Source organism: Mustela lutreola, chromosome 6, assembly GCF_030435805.1.
Source record: "Mustela lutreola isolate mMusLut2 chromosome 6, mMusLut2.pri, whole genome shotgun sequence".
NCBI lineage: Eukaryota > Metazoa > Chordata > Mammalia > Carnivora > Mustelidae > Mustela > Mustela lutreola.
In genome coordinates, this window is record NC_081295.1 from 13,856,454 (window position 1) to 13,879,752 (window position 23,299).

General features: G+C 37.0%; 1 long non-coding RNA gene across 3 annotated transcripts in view; it reads left to right on the forward strand.

Annotated features, from left to right (window-relative positions):
* Positions 1-23,299, forward strand: part of LOC131833085 (uncharacterized) — a 52,596-nt gene that overhangs the window by 16,480 nt on the left and 12,817 nt on the right. For 2 of the 3 annotated variants that reach the window (XR_009354311.1, XR_009354313.1), the window contains 2 exons: positions 5,148-5,383; positions 12,818-12,940. This is a non-coding gene — a long non-coding RNA (uncharacterized LOC131833085). Of the gene's footprint in view, positions 1-5,147; positions 5,384-12,817; positions 12,941-23,299 lie in introns of those variants that run through there. The other variant, XR_009354312.1, reaches the window with a different exon arrangement.

Below are 23,299 nucleotides of genomic sequence, written 5' to 3' on the forward strand. Positions count from 1 at the left end.
AAATATATAATTATATGCTAGTATTATAAATATATATTATGTTATGATGTATGATAATATTTTATTTTTTTATACACACACACACACACATTATATATAGGCAAAAGAAAATTCAGAAAACTTTACTAGATATGCATATTTTACTGAGTGAGGGGAAAAAAAAAATCACACAGGGAGTCTTCACACCCAGGCTGGTGTGAAGTTCAGAGACATGATGTCAGGGGATGGCTTTTGAAGTGAAAATGGACACATTGTTTCACCTTTACAGTGAGTGGTAATTACAATGTCAATTTCCAGATGGCAAGGGAGTGGTTTAAAGTGATTATCTTATGCCAATTTAGGATGATGACTTGTTTCATTTATGAGTAGTAGAGGCATTCACAAGAAATAATCCAAGTTGAGTTTAGCTGACATTCTTGAAATAAGCTAGATTTAATTTTATGTGGCTTAAATGGTTTTGTCTGCTTAGATTTTCAACTCTGTTTTCCATTTTATATATATATATATATATACACACACATATATATATGTATATATATATATAACTTCATTAATTCATTATATATATTATTATATATTATTATATATATTCATTATATATATAGTTATATATATTATATATATAGTTATATATTATATATAATTCATTATATATATAGTTATATATATATATATATATAACTTCATTAATTCCATCTTCATAAGTTCTACCTACATTAATCAAGTCTCATAGTTGATGCTGTTCTTTTTGTAAAAAAAAAATATTTATTTGCGATAAAGAGAGCATGTGAGCAGGGAGAGAGGCAGAGGGAGAGCCAGAGACTCTCAAGCAGACTCTGCATTGAGCAGGGAGCCTGACAAGGGGCTCAATCGCACAGCCATGAGGTCATGACTTGAGCTGAAATCAAGAGTTAGCAGCTCAATGGACTGAACCACCCAGGAATCTCTGATACTGTTCTTAAGATTGGAGCCATGGTGGACCAGTAGCATAAGGGACATGTGGTCAGGGGCAACCTTGGCTTACATATACTTCTTTCCTCAGCAGCATGTTACATCTGGTGATGTTCCTTCCACTTTTCACCTAAATGTCTTTAGACATGCTTTCAATGTTTCTGGAAGCCACTAACTAGAGTCTTGAGAAGAAACTAATGGCATTAGCAAAAGTCTTAAGGAAATACTTAAATGTAATAAATATTCTTTCCTTTAGTGTATCTCACTATTTCTTCTAAGTTTATGAAATATATTTTTTGGCCTGGTTTGAATTTATCTGGCGTCTCATATCCTCTGTTATTATTTCCACATGTTTTAAGCCTCTTTATTTCCTAAAAATAAATTTAGAAAGTTATCTCATTACTACTTCAGCCTCATTCTGTTAGTCATTTCACCTTTCTCTCAAGAGTCATGGAGAATGTGTGTCAAAGCTTGGCCTAGGAGAAACAAATCACAATGACAACTGCACTTCTAGAGTATTGCCAAAAAAAAAAAAAAAACCCCCCAAAAAAAACAAAACAAAAAAAACAGGGAAGAAAGAAAAAATAAAGAAAAAGCATAAAATGCTGAAAACTGCCAAATAGAGAAGTGAAGTCAGCAGCTATATGTACATCTTAGATTTGCCACTATTTGTATCAACTTGTATCAACTTGAGTAAGTTACTAAGCAGATGAACCTAAGATTTCTCATCTTTCATTAGGACAATAAAAACTACTTTTTTTCTCCTTAGGAAACAACCTCGTAAAATTTCTTGCACTATACTTGGCACTTCCAAGGTGCTTCAGTACAATTCAACACATGCTGTTTGGTCAGGCATGGTGCCGACCCTGGCAGGATAGAGGTGCAAAGATAGGTTTCTGTACTCAGCAAGTTCACCCTCTTGTTGGGTTCCCAACACATCCTGGTCACCTCTTTCTTTCAAAGCATCACTTTGAAAAATGCCCTCCCAGTGGATCACAAGAAATGCCCATCAATGATGTTCTCCAAATCTCATATTTGAAAGAGTCTTGATGTGAGGTTACTGGATGAAAGTCTATGGTTTGGAGAACAATCTATTAATAGAACCGCAAGCACAGATGGCCCAGAGTTCTTTTCAGGGACAGCGTTCTGAACAACATCCATGGCAGCTGGTTTCTGTGACACAGTCTTTACCAGTAGAAGAAGGAATCAGGTGGCCTGGCTCCATTTCAACTGGGTGGCATCTCATGGAACTGGACACTATTTAGCATAAATTTACTGATTTTTGAAACAGATTGTCTTGTGATTTTACTGCTCCTTTCCTTACGAAGAGAGGTTTATCTGCTATGAAGCTTGGCATGGCTACCTCCTTTCTAGCTCATCCTTCGCTTCTGGGTGATTTATCAATGCCATTTGTGTCTCAGGTAGAGATAAAAATTAAAACTAAAATTAAAGGTAAAATTCACTTAAAAAATAGCATGTGGTGTGAAACCGTGAAACAAACAAATAGTCTAATGCCAGTGCCATTTAATTTAACACCATTCTCAACACTGTTCTTTGTCAATTTTCACTCTATGAAAAAAATCTCGAACAGGGAGAAGGCTCAGTGATACCTGAAAATGATCTTTGTTGAGATGGAGCAAGAGAATAGACAAAAGGGAATTTTTAAAAAATTGTTTTAAGTATTAATGCCCCAAAGAACTATCATAAATGTTGTTACACAACAAACTTGGATGACTTTCTGTGCTGGAAATCTCTTATTGGCCACAGAACTTTCAAGCACACATTTTCTCCACCATGAACTCACTGTGTTGGCCAACCAATCCACAAATTCTTTCCTTCTCAGCATCGACCCCTAGGGTCCAACGATAGCTCAGCCATGACCTTTGTTTGGTGGGGGTAGCTGTGATGGTTGTGGTGAAAGAAGAAAAGCTTGAGGAGTCTTTGTTTAGTCCTCCTCCAACCTGAATAATAGCAGAATGACCTAGAAGAACTGCTATTAAAAGGCATATTTCTGGGATCCATGCCAAGAGATTCTGATTTTCACAGGTTCAGTGTGGGGCTCAGGAACCCATATCATAAAACACTTTAAGTGTTTTTGGTCATGAACCCAGAATTTAAAGCTTACTAAAGGAAATGCTCTTCTGGTTGTGCTTTTAGTAATTCGGCCTTGGTCTTTCTTACCTTGTCCCCCATTTCCAGGAACTAAATCCTGCCTATGCGTTCCCATGCCCAAGTCTGTGGGCTCTACTTGGTGTTTTCCAGTTGACTTTCTCCCCATATGCTCACCTACCATAAGGTCCTAAATTCGAAATCCCAAATAACTTGGGCCATATAAAAGGTAACAGAATGCCTTGTTGCAGGCCTGTCTGGACCTGCATCTTGTCTTCTCCTGGGTTTCCTGACCCTGTGCTTCCTGACCCTGTGCTGTGCTCTGTTTGTCCATCCGCCATAGAGGATGATCCTAACTTCAGCAACTCCTTGACACTGCCACCTGCTGCCTGACATCAAGTTCCTGCATCGGGACTCTCAGATTTAGAAACTCATGTGCATCAGCTGCCGTGTATGTTAAATAGATTTTTGCACTCTTTTGCTTGCTAATAAATCAGAAACCCTGGGAATTGATCTTAGAAATCTAGATTTTTAGAAGCATCCAGATAATTCTGATGGACATACAGCTGAATCGCACTTTAAGAAAAAGAACCTATGGAGATGCCCACGTGGCTCAATCGGTTAAGCGTATCAGATGCCTTTGGCTGAGGTCATGGTTCCAGGGTCCTGGGATGGAGGTCTGTGTCCAGCTCCTTGTTCAGCAGGGAGTCTGCTTCTCCCCCTGCCTGCTGCTCCCCCCACTTGTGCTCTCTCTCTCTCTCTCTTTCTGACAAATAAGTAAAATCTTTAAAGAAAAAAAAAAAAAAGAACCTATAGCTAGGTTCATTTCCCTAGTTTTGGTTCCTATTTAGTGGGTAGATCTTATTCAAGTCTTAACTCATTTAGGTCTACTCCATCCTGCTGCTGTGAACATGCCAGCCACTTGGCTGTATGATGAAACACACAGCATCGAATTAAATCCAAATGTCACCTCTTCCTGTCCTTCTCTGAACTTTCAGTGCTCTCTATTTGTTTCCCTTTTTTGTTAGTCACCACATCCCATCTTGTTTTATGCATATATATCCATCTTAAGAAGCTGTGATGTCCCCCACTGCAGCCTCTCGATCTGGGTTGTCTCTCTTTCCAGTACTCGGCACAGGGACACAGGGCCTGGCACCCAGCAGGTGATCAAAAAGCTTATTGGATGAAAGCAAGAGAGTGCTAGACTTGGAACTGGAGGTATGAAGGACTTATGTGATTTCCAGAGGTTTATTCTCTTTTTAGAAGGCTGTGATTTGAAGGTATTTTAAGACTTTATTTGAAAATGCCAGTAAAAAGGAATATCTTGCCAAAAAGAATGATTGCTTGTAATGGCCAAAGAAGGAATATTGAGGGGCATTTGGGTGGCCCAGTAGATTAAAGCCTCTGCCTTCAGCTTGGGTCATGATCCCAGGGTCCTGGGATGGAGCCCCCAGTCGGGCTCTCTGCTCAGCAGGGAGCCTGCTTCCTCCTCTCTCTCGCTCTGCCTGCCTCTCTGCCTACTTGTGATCTCTATCTGTCAATAAATAAATAAGATCTTAAAAAAAAAAAAAAAGAAGGAATATTGAAGGAAGGACTATAACAATGACCACACTGTCTTTCCATCTAGTCACAGGTTTGGCAAGGAGATTGCCGATGGGTGGGATGTGGGAATTATTCAGTAAATATGAGTTAGATGGCAACCAAACTGGGTTCTTAAAGAAAGGGTGTGCAATACCTTAGTCTCTAGAGTAGTTGCCTCTTTTTAGGTCAAAACAAATGAAGTCAGCTAGCTTTAAAATTTGACTCATCAGAAAGATTTTTTTCAGAATTTCTGCAACACTTTCTTTAAAAAGAGTCCCCAATGCTGGACATTATTGTTCCATGTCAACACAAAGAGACCTAAGTTTCTTCAGTGTGCCCAATAAAACTAAGAAGCTAAAGACCAATTCACCTGATCATTTATCCTACAATGCAGTTGATAACCAGGCTTGGACTCTCAGTTTTATACACTTCTTTTTCTTTCCATCAAGGGAATGGACTGAAGGAAATGTTTGTCTTAACTCTTCATGTATTTCTCTTTCTCCTAGCAACCACAAGAATAAGAACACTGCAAAATAAGGTGGGAAAAACTGAAGCCAACGGCAACTATTTCCAAGGAAATTAGCCAGCATCAGAAAATTCCTGGTTAATATTATAAGAAGCCGTCACGCATTCACCAGCAGGAGCAGTGGAAGTGGAAGCTAGCACCAGCAAGACCCAGTGGAAGAGTTTATTAAAAGAAAAAAAGCATTTGTGTACAATGTTCTGGATATTAAGTATATAGGTAAGCTTTCTTTATTTCTTTTTTTTTTTTTATTAAGATTTTACTTATTTATTTGAGAGAGGGAGACAACAGGAGCCATGGGGCTAGAACCCAGAACCCTGAGGTCATGATCTGACCCAAAGGCAGATGCTTAACCTACTGAGCCACCCATGCATCCCCTCCAGGTAAGCTTTCAACATGATGAACTCAGGGCACTTACCTAGTCTTTCAGGCATTGTTTCAATCCCCTTTCCTCTACTAGTCAGGATCCAGGCAAGAAAGAAAAACCACACCAGTTAATATAACAGGGTTTAATTTGAAGAATTGTCCATTAGGGAACTGAATATTTAAATAGATAGGACTAGTGATTCACAGAGAGGGTAACTGCAGGACCTAGGTTCACCCCTATGGATCGGATAAAAGAGGAAACATCGGGATTATTAAATTTAGAAGTTAACAGTAGAGATTGTGGAGTCAAGACCCAGACCTGTGAGGAAGAGGGCTCTCTTGCTATAATTAGTAGCATCGAAACTTATGAGAGAGCACCCACAGAATGTGTGAGGCCTGAAGGTTACAACACGAATGAATGAAAATCTCTGCTCTTGAGATGCTCACAGGCTAATGCGGAAGGTACTAATGTATGTGAAGGCAATTTACAAACTGCAAAGTATGGCAAAAAACTAAATTTCTATCGTGGTTATTACATTTCATATGTATATCTATCATGATCATTCAAATAAGGTATTCTGGGGCAGCCTGGATTACATATCTTCCGTCCCATTTCTAAAACCACATGTTAAATGTAGGACTTGATTTTTGGTTTGAAATATACAATAATCAACTATAATCCTACATATGCCAATTAGCTTCTAAAGCTACCTGATGAGGACCTAGACTTCTCAAAACTAACACCAACATTTCACAGTTCCCACAGTGCTGGTATTCAAGATCTGTTTATTCTAGTCTAACTTTCCTTAGTTGAGTTCAGATGGTTCTAGTGACTACCTTAGCTTCTTGGAGGCTGGACCAAGTTGGGAGGAGAGAAAGAGTGTTGCTTTGTCAAACCTTTTGAGATCTTTTAGGCACACTGAGCAAGGACTGAGTCATCAAATACAGGGTAGAAAGTGTACAGTTCTACTGTTGGTGATTCTATATTTTGTTTCATGGGCAAGGCATGGTTTATTACAAAAACTTTAGAGTCAGAAAGGAGTTCATTAAGCGTCCACAAATTACATATACTTACAGGGAGAACATAATTGCATATTCATCTTTCTCAGCTCTACTTGTACACAGGTGGCAAAATCATCATTTGTGTTTCAGTTGATTATGAAAGAACATGAAATCTGAGTTTGAAATAATGGGCACAGAGAATCCTTCCTCTTGATTTAAGATAACAGTCTTTTGCTTCACCATTTCATTCTATAAATGAAACAATTCCCATAAATGTTACATAAATACTCTGCATTTTGTCAACCAAGAAATAGTCTGCAAATATCTGCAGCCAGGATCTCTCCCTGTAATTAGCTTCTCATTATACAGCTCACCCTTCAATCCACTCAAACCGTCCTTTACATAATTGCATAATATTTCATTATTAGCAGAATGTGCCATGGTGCTCTCACCATTTAACAAAAGCTGGATCCTTGATCCAGACCTTTTAAAATAAAGCACATCGCCTGGCACATAGCGCTTACGAAGTTTGGGTTGATGTATCGACTCATGTTCTCGTTAAAACATGCATGTGACATCTTATCTCACAGTGATGTATTACTCAACAATACGTCTAAGACATAGTACCTCTCTGGATTTCTCATTCTTACATTTAAAACTATAAATAAATGACAAGGAAATTACTTGTGAAACTTAATGATATGACTCATCAGAAGTTATAAATGATAAAGATAGTCATATTTAAAGTATTTATGGTCTTTTTTGCAATTATTTTCATCTTCCCAAGAGCAATTTTATGATTGATAAGAGTAATAATAATAAACCTTTTGGAGTCTTTCCTATGTGACCAATCATGTGTTAAAATCTTTACATGATTAACTTCACAAAACATATTTACGAGTAAGATCCTGTTATTATTCCCATTACAGATTAGAAAATCTAGGGTTTAGAGGTGTTAAGTAAATCACTAGAAGATACCCCATTAGGACACGGGAGAGTGGAGATTCAAGGTCAGGTCTTTCTGGCCCTAAATGTTTTCAGAAGTAGACTGGAGTTGGAAAGGAAAGACATATGTTAAGACAATTGGAAAGTGGAGTCTAAAATTCGGAAAAGGAGTAACTTGAACAGTCTTGAATCAGAAACAAAGCCACAAACTTTCAGTCCTGTGTAATGTGAGTAGTGCCTGAATATTTGGTATCAGGAAGGGAAATTCTGCAAGATTTTGACTGCCTACCATCCGTCTGTAGGGGAACCATGCCCTTCCAATTCTGTCGGTGCTGGTGGGGCTGTCAACCACATTTCCCCCTTCATCTTACATATGGATATAAAATGGCTTCTATTTGACCAAAGAACTCACTCCTTCTGGGGTGCCTGGGTGGCTCAGTCGGTTAGGTGTATGCCTTCAGCTCAGGTCATGAGCGCAGGGTCCTGGGACTGAGACAGGCTTTGGGCTTCCTGTTCAGTGGGGAGTCTACTTCTTCTCCCTCTGCCCCTCCCCCTGGCCATGCGCGCTCTCGTGCTCTCTCTCTCTCTCTCTTTCTCTCAAATAAATAAAACCTTTTTTAAAAATTAATTAATTAGGGCACCTGGGTGGCTCAGATGGTTAAGCATCTGCCTTTGGCTCAGGTCATGGTCCCATGGTCCAGGGATCATGCCCTGCTTTGAGTTCCCTGCTCAGCAGAGAGCCTGCTTTCTCCTCTCCCTCTGCTGTTCCCCCCGCTTGTGCTCTCTCGCTGTCTGACAAATAAATAAATGAAATTTTAAAAAGCAAAAAACAAAACAAAAAAAACCCCTCTCTCCTTCTACCACCCATGCACACAGACATGTGTATACACACATACACACACACCCCAGAACCCCAGAGATCCATTCAATGATCAGGCACCTGATTGATACCGGGTTATCAGTCTTGTGGCATTGGTATTTGCATTTGTACTCCTGGATAGGAAGCCATTCTCTGGTTGTTGCTACCGAGACGAGACGCTGTGAATCTTAAGCGGTCGATGGCTATCTTGGTTGGCCCCATAGAATGAGATCATCACTTCAGAGGGAAGCAGAGATAAGGCAGAGCTGATAATATTTTTTTCAGTTCCAGAGCTCATGCCAGAGCTACCCTTGACTTTCCAGTCCTGTGAACCAACAAGTAGCTTTGAGCCATTTTGAGTTTTTTGCCCATTCCTTGGAATAAAGTTTTCTAACAGCAATTTGTTCTCTAGAGTGGATGTTAGAAAGGATAAACTTTAAATGATAAATTTAGAGGCACCTGGGTGGCTCAGTGGGTTAAAGCCTCTGCCTTCAGCTCAGGTCATGTTCCCAGGGTCCTGGGATCAAGCCCCCGAATCGGGCTCTCTGCTCTGCAGGGAGCCTTCTTCCTCCTCTCTCTATCTCCCTGCCTCTCTGCCTACTTGTGATTTCTGTCTGTCAAATAAATAAATAAATCTTTAAAAAAAATAAATGATAAATTTAGCTAAGTGCTGGTGTGGTCACAGTAGAGACAGTATCTTTACTTTGAAGGTAGACACTCCTGTGATGCATAAGAAAAATGAGTTAATCAAATGTTTCTCCCAAACCCTGCTATGTACTCTGCATAGAGGTGTTAATTCTATGACTGACTGGATGTCTTTTTAGATTTCTTTTTTTTTTTTAAGATTTTATTTATTTATTTGACAGAGAGAGAGAGAGAGAGAGTGATAGAGGGAACACAGGCAGGGGGAGTGGGAGAGGGAGAAGCATGTTCCCTGCTGAGCAGGGAGCCTAAACCCAGGACCCTGGGATCATGACATGAGCCAAAAGCAGATGCTTAAAGACTGAATCATCCAGGTGCCCCTCTTTTTACATTTCTTTAAGCTAGAATAATTAATCTACATATTTCCTTTGTGACATTGATATTTTTGAATTATCCAGCCAAGTTGTTCTGCATAATGTCCCACATTAATATGCGCCCATAATTAGGATTTATCTGATTGTTTCCTCATGATTAGATACTGTTTGAAATATTTTTCGGGCAAAAAATTTCACTCCATAGGTATCCTTTTCAATGCATCACATTAGGAAGCAAATAATACGTTTGTCCAATTACTGCGGAGTTTGGTCTCTAGGTTTTCTCTTCTGAAAAGATGTCTTCTTACACTTCGCAGTTGGTAATGTTTGGGGCAATAATTGAAGACTTCAAGATTATCTTGTTAAACAAACACATCTTACCCAATGGTTTTAGCATCAGTTGGCAATTCTTGTCTGAATGAATTATTACATTGAGAATTCTAAAACAATGATTTCCTAATTCTGTAATTCCTTCTTGATCTATTAGCTGGTATTCTTTTGTAAAGAAGTCAATTCCTTCTTTCCTTCCCTGCTTAAAAAAAATTAGAAACTCACATTATTTTTTTCCTCATTTTTAAAATTTTTATAAACATATAATGTATTTTTATCCCCAGGGGTACAGGTCTGTGAATCGCCAGGTTTACATACTTCACAGCACTCACCATAGCACATACCCTCCCCAATGTCCATAATCCCACCCTCGTCCAACCCTCCTCCCCCTAGCAACCCTCAGTTTGTTTTGTGAGATTAAGAGTCACTTATGGTTTGTCTCCCTCCCAATCCCATCTTGTTTCATTGATTCTTCTCCTACCCACTTAACCCCCCCCCCGCCCCGTTGCAGCTCCACTTCCTCATATCAGGGAGAGGAACTCACATTATTTTTAAAAACTTAATATCTTATAATAAATTCTTTTGATTAATTTTTAAATTCAAATCCACCCATATTTTACCTGTAATAACCCCTGGATCTTGTGCTTATACGTTTTAATGAATTTTCTAATTTTGTGGCAAAACAAAATGTTCTACCCTCTTCTCATCATTTCCTTGCTTTAATTTGCAAGGATAAGTGCTGGAGTTCTCACTGCCTCTAGACTATGTGTGTGTGGGGGGGTGTATACACAGACAGACAAATATATATGTTTTATATATATATATATATATATATAGAGAGAGAGAGAGAGAGAGAGAAGAGAATAAGAGATAGTTCACACTGATATCTCAAGGTCCAATTCAACATATAAGATTCTTCATCTCCATCCTCAATTTCATATTTGTGTCTTGTTCAACAATGTCAACACACTTATTCATTGACTCTATTTTACAATATAATTTTTTATTCCTCCAGTAATATCACTTTCAACAACAAACAAATCGAGTAAACTTCACAATTTCTTGGCAGTTATTTCTATCCTTAGCATATATTCCACTTGGGGTACCATCGGAGTACTATATTCAAAAGTTACTTTGGGGACAACTGGTTGACTCAGTGAATTAGGCGACTAACTCTTGATTTTGGCTCAGGTCATGATCTCAGGGTCATAAGATTGAGCCCTGAGATGGACTCAGTGCTCAGCGCAGGGTAGTGGGGAGGGCGGCGGGAGGATGGGCAGGTAGGGGGGAGTCTGCTGGAGAGTGTCTCTCTCCCTCTCCCTTTGCCCCTCCCCTCGCTCATGCTCTCTCCTTCTCTCAAATATATAAACAAAATCTTTAAAAAAAGTTATTCAATTTTATCCTTTATTGTTATATTATTAATTTGATATAGATATAGTTTTTTTTTCCTAAATGTGTTCTATTTTTCTTTTTCCTCTGGTCCTTATGGATCTGTTTTTATTTTTTGACTGCTAAAGTACTAACATTATTGAAAAGTAAAGATTATATGAATAGATATAACAGAGAAATTTCTTTGTCTGATCTCTTTTCTCACAGCCCTTTCGTTCTCAGTGACGCCATTCATTTTGGATATATCCTTCCTTCCTAGGCTGCTTTTTATACAAAAACTAAATACATACATTTTCTCTTCCCCTCCATTTTATATAAAATATACAAAATATATGTATTGTATATGCATACAAAGTATATATACAAGAATATATATCCTGGGGCGCCTTGTGGCTCAGTGGGTTAAGCTGCTGCCTTCGGCTCAGGTCATGATCTCGGGGTCCTGGGATCGAGCCCCGCATCGGGCTCTCTGCTCAGCGGGGAGCCTCCTTCCCTCTCTCTCTCTCTGCCTGCCTCTCTGTCTACTTGTGATTTCTCTCTGTCAAATAAATAAATAAAATCTTTAAAAAAAAAAACAAGAATATATATCCTTCCAACTTGATTTTTTTCACTTAACAATGTATTTTAAAAGTCACTCCATATCATATGTTCATAGAACTTTTTCTACTTTTTTTTTCAGTTGCAGAGTTTTCCATTATGTGGACATAATTTACTATATTTAACTATTCTATTTATGAGCAATGAGACATTTCCTCTATTTTGCAGTTAGACATAATGCCACAGTGAACAAACTTGTTCATATATTTTGGTATTGTTGAAATACATCTTTAGCATAAATTCCTAGAAATAAGATAATTGAAGCAATGGGTAAATTAATATGCCGTTTTATGAGTTATTTTCAAATCTGCGCTAAATAGATTTTACCGGGGTGTCTGGGTGGCTCAGAGGGTTAAGCCTCTGCCTTCGGCTCAGGTCATGATCTCAGGGTCCTGGGATCTGTCCCGCATCGGGCTCTCTGCTCAGCAGGGAGCCTGCTTCCCTCTCTCTCTGCCTGTCTCTCTGCCTACTTGTGATCTCTCTCTGTCAAATACATACATATATACATACATACATACATACATAAAATAATAGATTTTACCATTTTGGATACCTACCAATAATGTATGATAGAACCTATTTCCCATAGCCTTAGTAACAGTATGTAATAAAGTTTTTGAATTTTGAGGCTATAATATCATCACAAATGGTACCTGTTTATTTTTTAATTTGCATTTCTGTTACTAAGAGTGAGGTTGAACATATTTTCACACGTTTACAAACCATTTATATCTTTCTTTGCGTGTGTGTGTTTTGTGTGAGAAAGAGAAAACTATCTGTGTACTTTGTCCATTTTCTCTGATTTTTCTACGTTTCCCTCATATTTTAAGCTATGTATGGATTAGGTATTTATAACACCCCTTGCAGATTAATACTTGCAGTCTGTCATCTCTCTTGACTTCGCTTGTCCTGTTTTTGTTTTTGTTTTGCTATGGACTGTTTATTTATTTACTGTTGCCATGTACCTGGAACTTCAGTTTGGCTCTCAAATTCTGTCCAGAGTTATTTCCCAAGGAAAACCTATAGCTGTGACCAAGAGACATGGGTCAAGGTGTTCTGTTTTTTAATTTTTCCTTGCTTTTTATTTCTATGAAATCTTCATCTATAAAGTTCGGTCACTATAATAGAGTTTTTATCCAATGTGTCTAGAATGCTGTCCGCACCACAGAGGAGGATTTTTGAATTCTGGGCCGAGAACACATCATGTGACTACATGGCCGTGGAGAACTAAAGCAATTTCCATTGATTACTCAAATAATACACTCAAGTAAATAAATGTTTTATGAAGATTATTAAATTGTTTCATTGAATTTTTGTAGCAAACACAAACGTGTTTCATCACTACATCATTTATTTTTTATTAAAAAAGTACTTTAGGAATATGATTGAGTCCTTAAATACAATGCCATGCAGTGGATATTTGTACCTGCAAGTATGCAGGTATAAAGAAATATTCATTTTCATCAGAACAGTGGTTTTTCACAAAAGATGGATTTAATGAAACTAGTTTCCTTTCCTCTGTCATTCTCTTGACAATTTTTAATGTATGTTATGGGTTCATCTAAGTATTTTCGTGAATTCCTTTCTTTGCTTTTCGGATTTGCCAACTAATTATCAAACACGAAAAATGGCATAAAAAGTTAGTTAATATAATAAATTTTGTGTCTGAATTTTTTAAAGATTTTATTTATTCATTTGAGGGAGAGGGAAAGAAAGACAGAGAAAGTGCAAACAGGGGAAGGAAAGGGAGAGGGAGAAGCAGACTCCCCGCTGAGCTGGGAGACTGAGCCCAGGACCTGGAGATCATGACCTGAGCAGAAGGCAGAAGCTTAACTAGCTGAGCCACCCAGGTGCCCTTGTGCTTACATTTTTTTAATTCCATGTTAAATACTTGGATCTATGACAGTATCAGCATGAACAGAAAAGTTGAATAAAACTAATCCCAAAAGACCCAGTGAACTTAAAAAAATCATTTAGAACATTCTTTTTAACTATACATCTTTAAATTTGATTCCAAAATATAACCACTGTTATCATAGACATTTTGAAATAAAAGAAAAAGATGAAAAATATCCCCCTGTTCCAACATAATTAAAGATAGAGGGTGTTGTCATTTTGATATGGCTTCTTACCTATGAGTACACATATATGTAGTTGGAGATTTTTTACACACATATTATTTTTTTACACATATGTATCCTGTTTTATGTTTCTTTATTTATAATACAATATATTTTATTTCATTGGATGTAAAATAACACATAACATCTCTGGTTTTTTTCAGTTTTTAAGTAGAATTTACTTTTTAATTAAATGGCAATATTTTCATTTGAATCTTTAAATATTTGCAGGAATAGCTATAGAAGACAAGAAAGTACAATTAAAATTTTAAATAACAGATACATTGATTAGGAAAACTAAGTTCCATATTTTGTGTGCTTAGTTTCATGTGATATAATTAAACCTGAATGATTGACTGATTTGCATATTCTTCAGTAGTTAATGGTAATGTTTATTTTTCTAGATCACATATATTTAAATATTAGCTCTCATATCTCAATCATTTTTGTTTAGCTCATATGCTTACTAGCTCCTCTGTAATTATATGGTCTAGTCTAAGATATGTTAAGAAGAAAATCAGTATTTTCTATTCTTCAGATATTTTTACCTCAATAGAATAGTAAACAGAATTTTTTTCATAACATATGTAAATTTTTTTTTATTTTACCTAAGGACTTATCACTGGGATCAGAGAGATTACTTTTTTTTCATTAAGAGAGAACATGATGCATATTAATAAATTGATGAGGACTCAGAATTACATTTGGAGAGTTTGTACAGGGCAGAAAGTATCAGCAAATATCACTGAAAGAGAACACACCAAAAACGGAATCAAAGGAAATGAAGTTTGAACTCTGATTTGGTATCACCAAAGCCTTTTGCAAACTGTCGACAATCTTTCCTTTTATAACCATTTTCCTGGTGGGGCTGCCATGGCACAACATTCTTCTGGTTCTCTTGCTTTTCCTACTTTCCTTCCTCTTTTGGCTCCTTGTAGTTGCACTACTGTCCCGATATCTCCTCCAAATATGCTTATAGCCATCATTGTTCTTCAGATTAGAATTCTCAACTTGGTAGGAAGGAAAAGAAAAATAATTATGATACCTCTTTAGAAGGAATTACAAAGACTTTTGTAAACTAATCTCTTTTTTAAAAAAGATTTATCATTATTATTATTAATTTATTTTTTAATTTTTTAGAGAGAGAGAGAGTGCACTCTCCCAGGAGCAGGGGAGGGTCAGGAGAGAGAATCTTTCAAGCAGACTCCCCAGAGAGCTGCTCAGAGCTCCACAAGGGGCTGGATCCAACAACCCATGAGATCGTGTCCTGAGCTAAAACCAGAAATCAAACACTTGATCCACGTAGCCATCCAGCTGCCCCCTACACTAATCTCTTAATACCATGTACAGTTTCCTCATGCCCTGTGTTTCCGTTCAGCCACGCCCCAAGGAGGTTCCTTTGTCATGCTTTGCTCCCATTTCTCCTGCATTTCCTTTCCAGCTGCCACAATCCAGATCCTTATCACCTGACTCTAATTAGTGACACTCTTCTGGTTTCTTCTCCCATGCACTGTGTATTCTGCTGCCAGATGAGTTTTCCTAAAACAACGTCCTTCATAGTAACTTTCTTGTTTGCAGTCCTCAAAGATTCCACATTACTTATTGCATCACGTGAACTCTTGGCCCTGAAGGCCTTCTGCTCCTGCCTTCAATTTGCCTTTCTGGAGTTTTCGTTCTTTCTTTCTTTCCTTTTTTTCCCCCCTGCACTATCTCCCATCTGTGCTTTCTTTTGGCTTGTCACTTACTGCCTGGGATGCCCTTTCTCTGCCCCTTTTTACCTTCAAATATTTAATGCCAGGTAAAGTCTCAATTTGGGCAGTGGCGGGGGGAGTTTTATAGCATTTATAAACATGTGTTTAGGGGCGCCTGGGTGGCTCAGTCGGTTAAGCATCTACCTTCAGCTCAGGTCATCATCCCGGGGTGCTGGGATCGAGTCCCACGTCGGGGTCCTTACTCCACGAGGAGATGGCTTCTCTCTCTGCCTGCCGCTGCCACTCCCCCTATTTGTGCTCATGTGCTCTCCCTCCGACAAGTAGATAAATAATATCTTTAAAAATAAATGAGTAAAATAAGCATGTGTTTACATATATCATTAATTGGATATGGCATTGGGTGTGGTGAAAAAATAATGATACTGTTATGCTGAAAATAAATAAATGGAAAAAAAAAGATATCAAATTCCATCCATAATTGTTTATTGTTTACAGATGGGGTGCTGTGGGCCATAAGAATATTATGTTTATCCATAATCTTGGGGAATGTCCAGTCTAGATCTGTGCTGCTCAGTAGGGTAGTCAATCACCACCCAAGGCTATTCAGAACTTCAAAATATGGCTAATGTGACTGAAGAATTGAGTTTTGAATTTTATTTAATTTTGATTAATTTACATTTAAATTTAAAATCTGAAGTAGTGTAAAGGGTTTTTCTGTTAAACACAAGTGTATTATTTTGGCAGAAATATATTGTACTTTGTTGCATCCCATAAATATTACTGCACTGCAGGGTGTGTGTGGGGTGGGCGAGAGTGCTAGGTATCCTTCCTTGTATTACAAACAAATCCATCATCCCTCCAGACAGTATTAACAGAATGACTCAGTACAAATGTTTTCTATGCCCTGATGTAACATTGGATGGTGTTTATTTCAGTTTTTAACACTCTAAGTCACTGTGATATCTACTTAACCACAATTAGTAATATGAGAATACTTACACTATTTCAATTATAATTAAATAATTTTAAATATGGTCATAATAAATATGGTCATAATTAAAAAAAATAAATATGGTCATAATTTTAAAATTTAAATGAAGGTATATTACTGATCTAGAATCAAGATTGCCACAAGCTAGCACTGTGCTGGGTACAGTGAGACAGTGAGAAAAACTAGAGAGAAATAGGTCTCAAATCTCCCAATGAGTGGCAATTAGAATTTGTCCCAGCAGAACGAAAGGAGAAACTATTTGTTGTGGAAAAGATTTTTTAAGATAATAAAGTGGGTAATATGAACAGGTATTTTTAGCAGATGCATAGTGAATTTGATAATAACTCTCTTTCCAAGGGTAAAAAGTTGAAAAGGAACCAACAAAATCAGTCACCTAAAATCAGAATTAACAGTCCAATCGGGGTGCCTGGGTGGCTCAGTTGGTGGTTAACCATCAGCCTTTGGCTCAGGTCATGAAGCCAGGGTCCTGGGATCGAGCTCCAGATCAGATCCCTGCCCAGCTGGAAGTCTGCTTCTTCCTCTGCCTCTCCCCCTCATTCTCTCTCTCTTTCTCAAATTTATTATTTCTCAAAAATAATAAGTATATTTAAAAAAATAGTCCAATCACCACAAAATATTAAAACTTTAACAGAATCTGAGCTTGTAACTGTAGCCTATTAAAGAAGCTTTAAATGAATTGGATTTTTGTATACACAGAGAAAATCATTTTGAAAGGAAATATATAAAAGGAGTTATTATTTCAGAGAGGTAGCTAATGTTAGACAATCTTAAAGAGATATTTTATGAAAAAGGAAATATCTGCGACTAAGCCAGCATACAGCCATAATACAAGAGCTTTCTAACATCATCATTGATCAGCTGGACCTAAACTGGATGTCCTTTTCTTTCCCTTTAGTTGAGTGTTACAATAAAGGAGATACGGTACAATTAGTACGGTGGGCATATTTTATCTAAGGACTTCCAAAGATGCAAAGAAAGGTCAATTCATAGCTGCATGGAATAGATACCTCTGAATCTCCTATATCTCCAAAGAAGAATTTTAACTAAATTGAAAAAACTAGTTGCCATCATGATGACAGTGCTCTAGCATCTTGGAATTTTACAAGAGACTTTTTGTTTCCTTCTTCCTTTAGTCCATTCTATGATTCTACAAAATGTCTCATGAATCCACCTGCTCAGTGTATGTGGCGGTAGACTATGATTCACTTCCAGTTTGGGGAACTATTGGAGAAATGCAAGATGAGGAAATCTAATGATCTTGAGTTCCTCACCTATGGTGATGAGTTGAGTTGTGGGGGAGTTTTAAAAAGATTTACTGTACTATTATACTGTACTATTAATTCCAATTCAAGATTTTTTCAAAACAAAGACATGCTTGCCAAATATTTTATAAATAAAGACAAAAAATAGCAGTATGGTTTATATTCTTTCACTGACACTACACTATAAATGAATAATATAAAATTGAATCTCCAAGGAAAGGAAAACCTTCGTGACTAGGTAGAGATGTATGGTAACTTACATCAAAATTAAAACTGTACATAATACAAAACAATAAAGATTTTATACACCTTTATGAACCAGTGTCAAAACATTCTAACTGTAATTGACAATGTTAAATTGCTTGCAGAAACATAGGAAAAATTGGAAGAATGCTTTGTTGATGTTAACTTACAGTTTATTTTTAATTTATGCACAGCCTTTGCATTTAATGTTAGCAATCCTGAGTTGACATAAAAGTTAGGGAATATACTTAATGAATAGGCTAATTTTTAAAAGTCAAGCTAATTTTTTTAAAAAAGATGAACCAGTTTTGTTAACATGGATATAAATATTAAAGGAAAATAACTTTTTTTACTTCATTTAATTATCAGAAACTTTTACTTGTGTTTGGAACAACTTGAACATGTTTTCAACTTTACCTTTTCAATTGTAATGTTACAAAATCTAAATGCAGATTAAGTATTTCTGATGAAAATTTTGCAAATGTATTGAGACTTCTGACAAGTGTAAAATATACACTGGATTTCAAAGACAAAATAAATATGTAAAATACCTCATAATAAATATTTTATATTGATCACATGTTGAAGTGATAACATTTTGGATACATTTTCTTCAGATAACATTTTCTTAACATTGGGCTAAGAAAATATGTTATTAAAATTAATTCCACTAGCTTCCTTTTACTTTTTTAATGTGACTACTAAAAGAATTTTAAATTACCTAATTTCTACTGGACAATATTGCTATGGGCAATTCATATTGTGACTATGTATTATTATGAACTCCTTAGTTTTAATTAGTTTTTTAAGGTGCCTCATTCATGGTCCCTACAAAATTACATTCTACTTGAAAGTGGAGATTGAATTTTTTTTCTCTTTTGTTTGTGCACCTTTTACTGAGAGCTTTCCCAGAGGACAGAGTGTAAAGTTAATACATGTTCCTGTGTACAAGTAACTTACAGTTGCATGGGAAAACATATATAAATAACTAATTAAAATTCAGAAGCAAAAGAGCTAAAAGATATGGGGGTGCCTGGGTGACTCGGTAGGTTAGTAGCTTAAGTGTCTGGCTCAGGTCATGATCCCTGCATTGGGCTCCCTGCTCAGCAAGGAGCCTGCTTCTCCCTCTCCCTCTCCTGCTCTTCCTGCTTCTGTGAGTGCCCTCTCTCTCTCTTTCAAATAAATAAAATCTTAATGAAATAAAATGAAATCTTTTTTTTTAATTTTTTTTAAGATTTATTTATTTATTTATTTGACAGAGAGAGATCACAAGTAGATGGAGAGGCAGGCAGAGAGAGAGAAAGGGGGAGAGAGGGAAGCAGGCTCCCTGCTGAGCAGAGAGCCCGATGTGGGACTCGATCCCAGGACCCTGAGATCATGACCTGAGCCGAAGGCAGCGGTTCAACCCACTGAGCCACCCAGGCACCCTAAAATGAAATCTTTTAAACAAACAAAGGACCCCTCTACTCCCTAGCAGAGGGAATGACTGAAAAACCCACTCGAACACTCCAGCAAGCACAGAAAGTCCTTAGTTAAGTGGCTTTGAGATTAATATCATAAATGGAATTTGAACTTTTGAGTGTAGAAAGGAGTCAGAGCCGTGGGGAAAACGCTAGTGGAAAAGAATACCCATCATCGAATGGAAGATGAAGCAAGAACTGTGAGAGAAAAGGAATTAAGTTACATCCTGTGGCCTTGGAGGAAAGTCTCAGTTTCACATGAAGTTCCTGCTGAGAATGAAGGATGTGATGCAGAGACTCCTAGGTTTGTTGTAGAATTTGTGAGTGACCAAATGTATAGTAATGTGCAAGCATGCATCTCTCATCACATCTGCCTTTTCCAAAAGACCTTCTTTACCTTGCTGTGCAAGGACCATGTCTTTAGAGGGGGAGAGAAAGCCTGTCTCAGAAGCGCTAGGTGGAGGGCTCTCTTTGCTTCTGCTTTAGCGCCCTCACGTGGCCATTTGAGCACTGGGTGTTCTTTTTTAAAAAAAGGAAAAAGAAAAAAGACTATTATCTACACGATCCGCTTTGCAATTACGCACCATTCTTCCATTAATTAGTTTTTGCCAAATATGTCACTAAGATTGCCCCTTTGAAGATCAAGCTTTTGGTAAATTAATCCAGGGAGTTTGTCTTTCTAAATAAATGGAAGAAACTACCACTTTTCAAGTAGATTTATTTTTTTATGTTAGGCATTACAAGACCTATAAGGAGTGATAAAGTGCTGATCTTGGGCTCACTGAGACAAAGAACTGAATCATTAGTCTGTTAAAAATCTCTGCAGATGTTTCTGTACCAAAAGAGGAAACTTGGGACTTTCCATTGTCAAGTACCATCCCTTAAATGGCCAAGGTTGACTGTTGGGGTAAATGCCCACCTTCTAAATCTTTATCTACATAATGTACTTCCTTAAACTTCCTGTGGATTGTAGAGAGGGGCATCATGGGTTATTGATAATGTCTGTCCAATAGCCAATCTTAGCCATCCGCATAGGTTTCTGAATGCATAATACTTCATCTAATTAAATATACCTAGAATGTCTCTGCTGTGACACATGCTAGCATCTTCTGTGACCAAAAGGAAATTTTTGGTTGTTAAAACTTTCACAGTATGTGGATCTATCCCAGTCATAAGAAATGAACTCAATACTCATTCTTCTCAGAGCAATCAGCTGGATTTCATGAGAATATTTTATATCACATTTTTACTTCTGACAAAGTATAAAATGATGCCACTTTGGTGTGATGACTACAATTTTGCATTTATTATAACATCTTTCTCTTGAAAGTTCAAAGCACTTCATAGTCTATTACTTCATTAGTCCTGACACAATGCCTCTGAGGTGATGTGACTGTAATTCCTTCTGTAGGTTTTCAGATTTTTCAATTTAGTAGGAGAAGAGCCACCAGTACTGGGAAATCAAGAGGCCTTGGTAACTGATGTTTGGCAGAAGGAGAAAGAATTTCAAGTAATCAACGGGGAATTAACAGATGCAAAAGCCTAGCACATTCAGAATAAAAATCCTAGAACATTGACTAAATAGCTTGGTGATATTTTATACACTAATATAATTCCAATTTTCTAAAACAACATCATAAAATTTAAGTTCCTCTCATGATAGGTTACAGAGGAAAAAGGAGAAACAATGGTATGGCAGAGTTCTGTTGTATAACTCTGATGAGCAATTTCCATAAATATTTATGTATTTCTGGGATTGTGAGATGAATCTAATTATGATTTTTTATGAGACAGTTATTTGATTTGGACAACAATGCAACTTAAAAATGTTTCCCTGTTGAAACCCTTACACTTTATTGTACTTGATTTGCCCTGCTTTTAATTGGTTGTGGATGAAAAACCTTTCAACGAGGCAGACCTCATATTGAATTTGGATGAAATTGTGGCATCAAATATCAAAAGCATATTATTCATTTAATATATATTTGTTAAATGTCTATCTTGTGTAACTACCAACTCTCATATAATCTCTTGGAATAAAATGATTTGGGGGCTTATATTTGTAAATCTTCAAACAAGTAATATTGGCCTCTATGACTAACTTTTGTCTCACTAGTAAAGCATGTAGAAAAAACCTGTTTTCTTTAAATCGCAGAGTTTATGAAGAATTACTGAGATAATTCACTTAAAGGGCATTTTGAAATTCTAAATTCTAGTTGTAATTCGCTCCATTGTTGTATATTACTAGATCAAAAAGACCAGTGAATTCAGAGAGTTGTCTCTGTTCGTATGTCTCCATATAGCAATAAAAAACCAAACATTTATTAGGTCTGTAGCAAAAAGAAAAAACAATTAAGTGGATGATCTTTGGTTAGTTCACATAGTTATTTAAGAAAAGACCTTTTGTTTTACTGTATTTTATCCTCTCTGTGGTAAATGTGTATTTCTTCTTTGCTTTAGAATTTCCTTGGGTCTAACCCAATGCTTGGCACCAACTAAGTGTCCAGTGTGTTATATTAAGTTTGTTAATATGTTAATAAACTCTTAGAAGCAACCCAAAGTGTTCCAGTAAAGGCTAAAGTGCTCATAATGGCAGTCAAAGCTATTAGTATTCATAACAACTGCAATCATGATTTTGTAATAGTCATTATTTTCATAGTATGTTGAGGTTGATTCAATCTTATTAAATTATAAAAAGTATTGGAGTGCAGAAGAACAAATTGGTGTGGCAAGTATGTAAAGGAAGTGAACAAAATGCCAGAGAAAGCATAACAGTGGATGGCTGCCAGTTCATGCACCAGGAGAATGATGTCCTACCCTCAATAAAGCAATGCAGAGCTCCACCAAAATGAGACGAGATAGTAGAAACCAAAATAAATGCACTCCAGAGAAGTGAATTCATATGTACACCTGCAAAATAAAATACATTCTTCAATGGACACGCTAATAATATATTGTAAAGGCACAGAGGCAGAATTCTGGAGAAAAGTTCATAAGAATTTTGCATAAAAAGTCCAGTAAAATGAGGGGTGCTTGGTTGGCTTAGTCGATTAAGCGTCCAACTCTTGATGTCAGGTCAGGTCATGATCTCAGCGTTGTGAGATTGAGCTCTGTGTCACGCTCCGCACTGTGTGTGGAGTCTGCTTAAGATTCTCTCCCGCTGCCTCTTCTCCTCCATCCCCTGCCTCAATAAAAAAAACTCAGTAAAATGAAATTCTAAGATGGTCAAGGGACATGACAATGGAAGCTGAGTGTTCTAGGCTACACAAACTTTATTTGTAAATCTATTATAGGAGGATGGTGTTTCTGTGGGCTGGGGATGTATAAGCAAGTTAGCAAACTTAATTTTGTAATAGATTGATCTTTTGAAAATCATAACTCTGTGTTTATTGTTCTTATGTCTTAAATATTAATCCTGAGGTTTCATTTTCTAAATGATTTGACTTCTTCCAGCTCTCTGGAGTAAAATGGGCTTTTCAAATGGAAATATACTTCTATATATATAAAAAAATCACTATTAAATGTTCTACAAAATAACTTCCGGCTTACGTTTTTATCACATTAATTATGTAGAAATAAGTCCAAATTCTCTAGTATGCCATCCAACATCCCCAAATATGTACATATGCCAAATACATATTCCCGGCTCATTTCCAAACATTTACTCCTGCTTCCCCATATTTTTCTCTCATCCATAACTGGCTTACCACATAATAGCTTTCATCAAAGCTTTCTGCTCTTCCCCAACAAAAACAGACAAACGAACAAAACTCAAACGATAACAGTAAACTGGGTCAGACGCATAGCACAGGCTACGTGAAT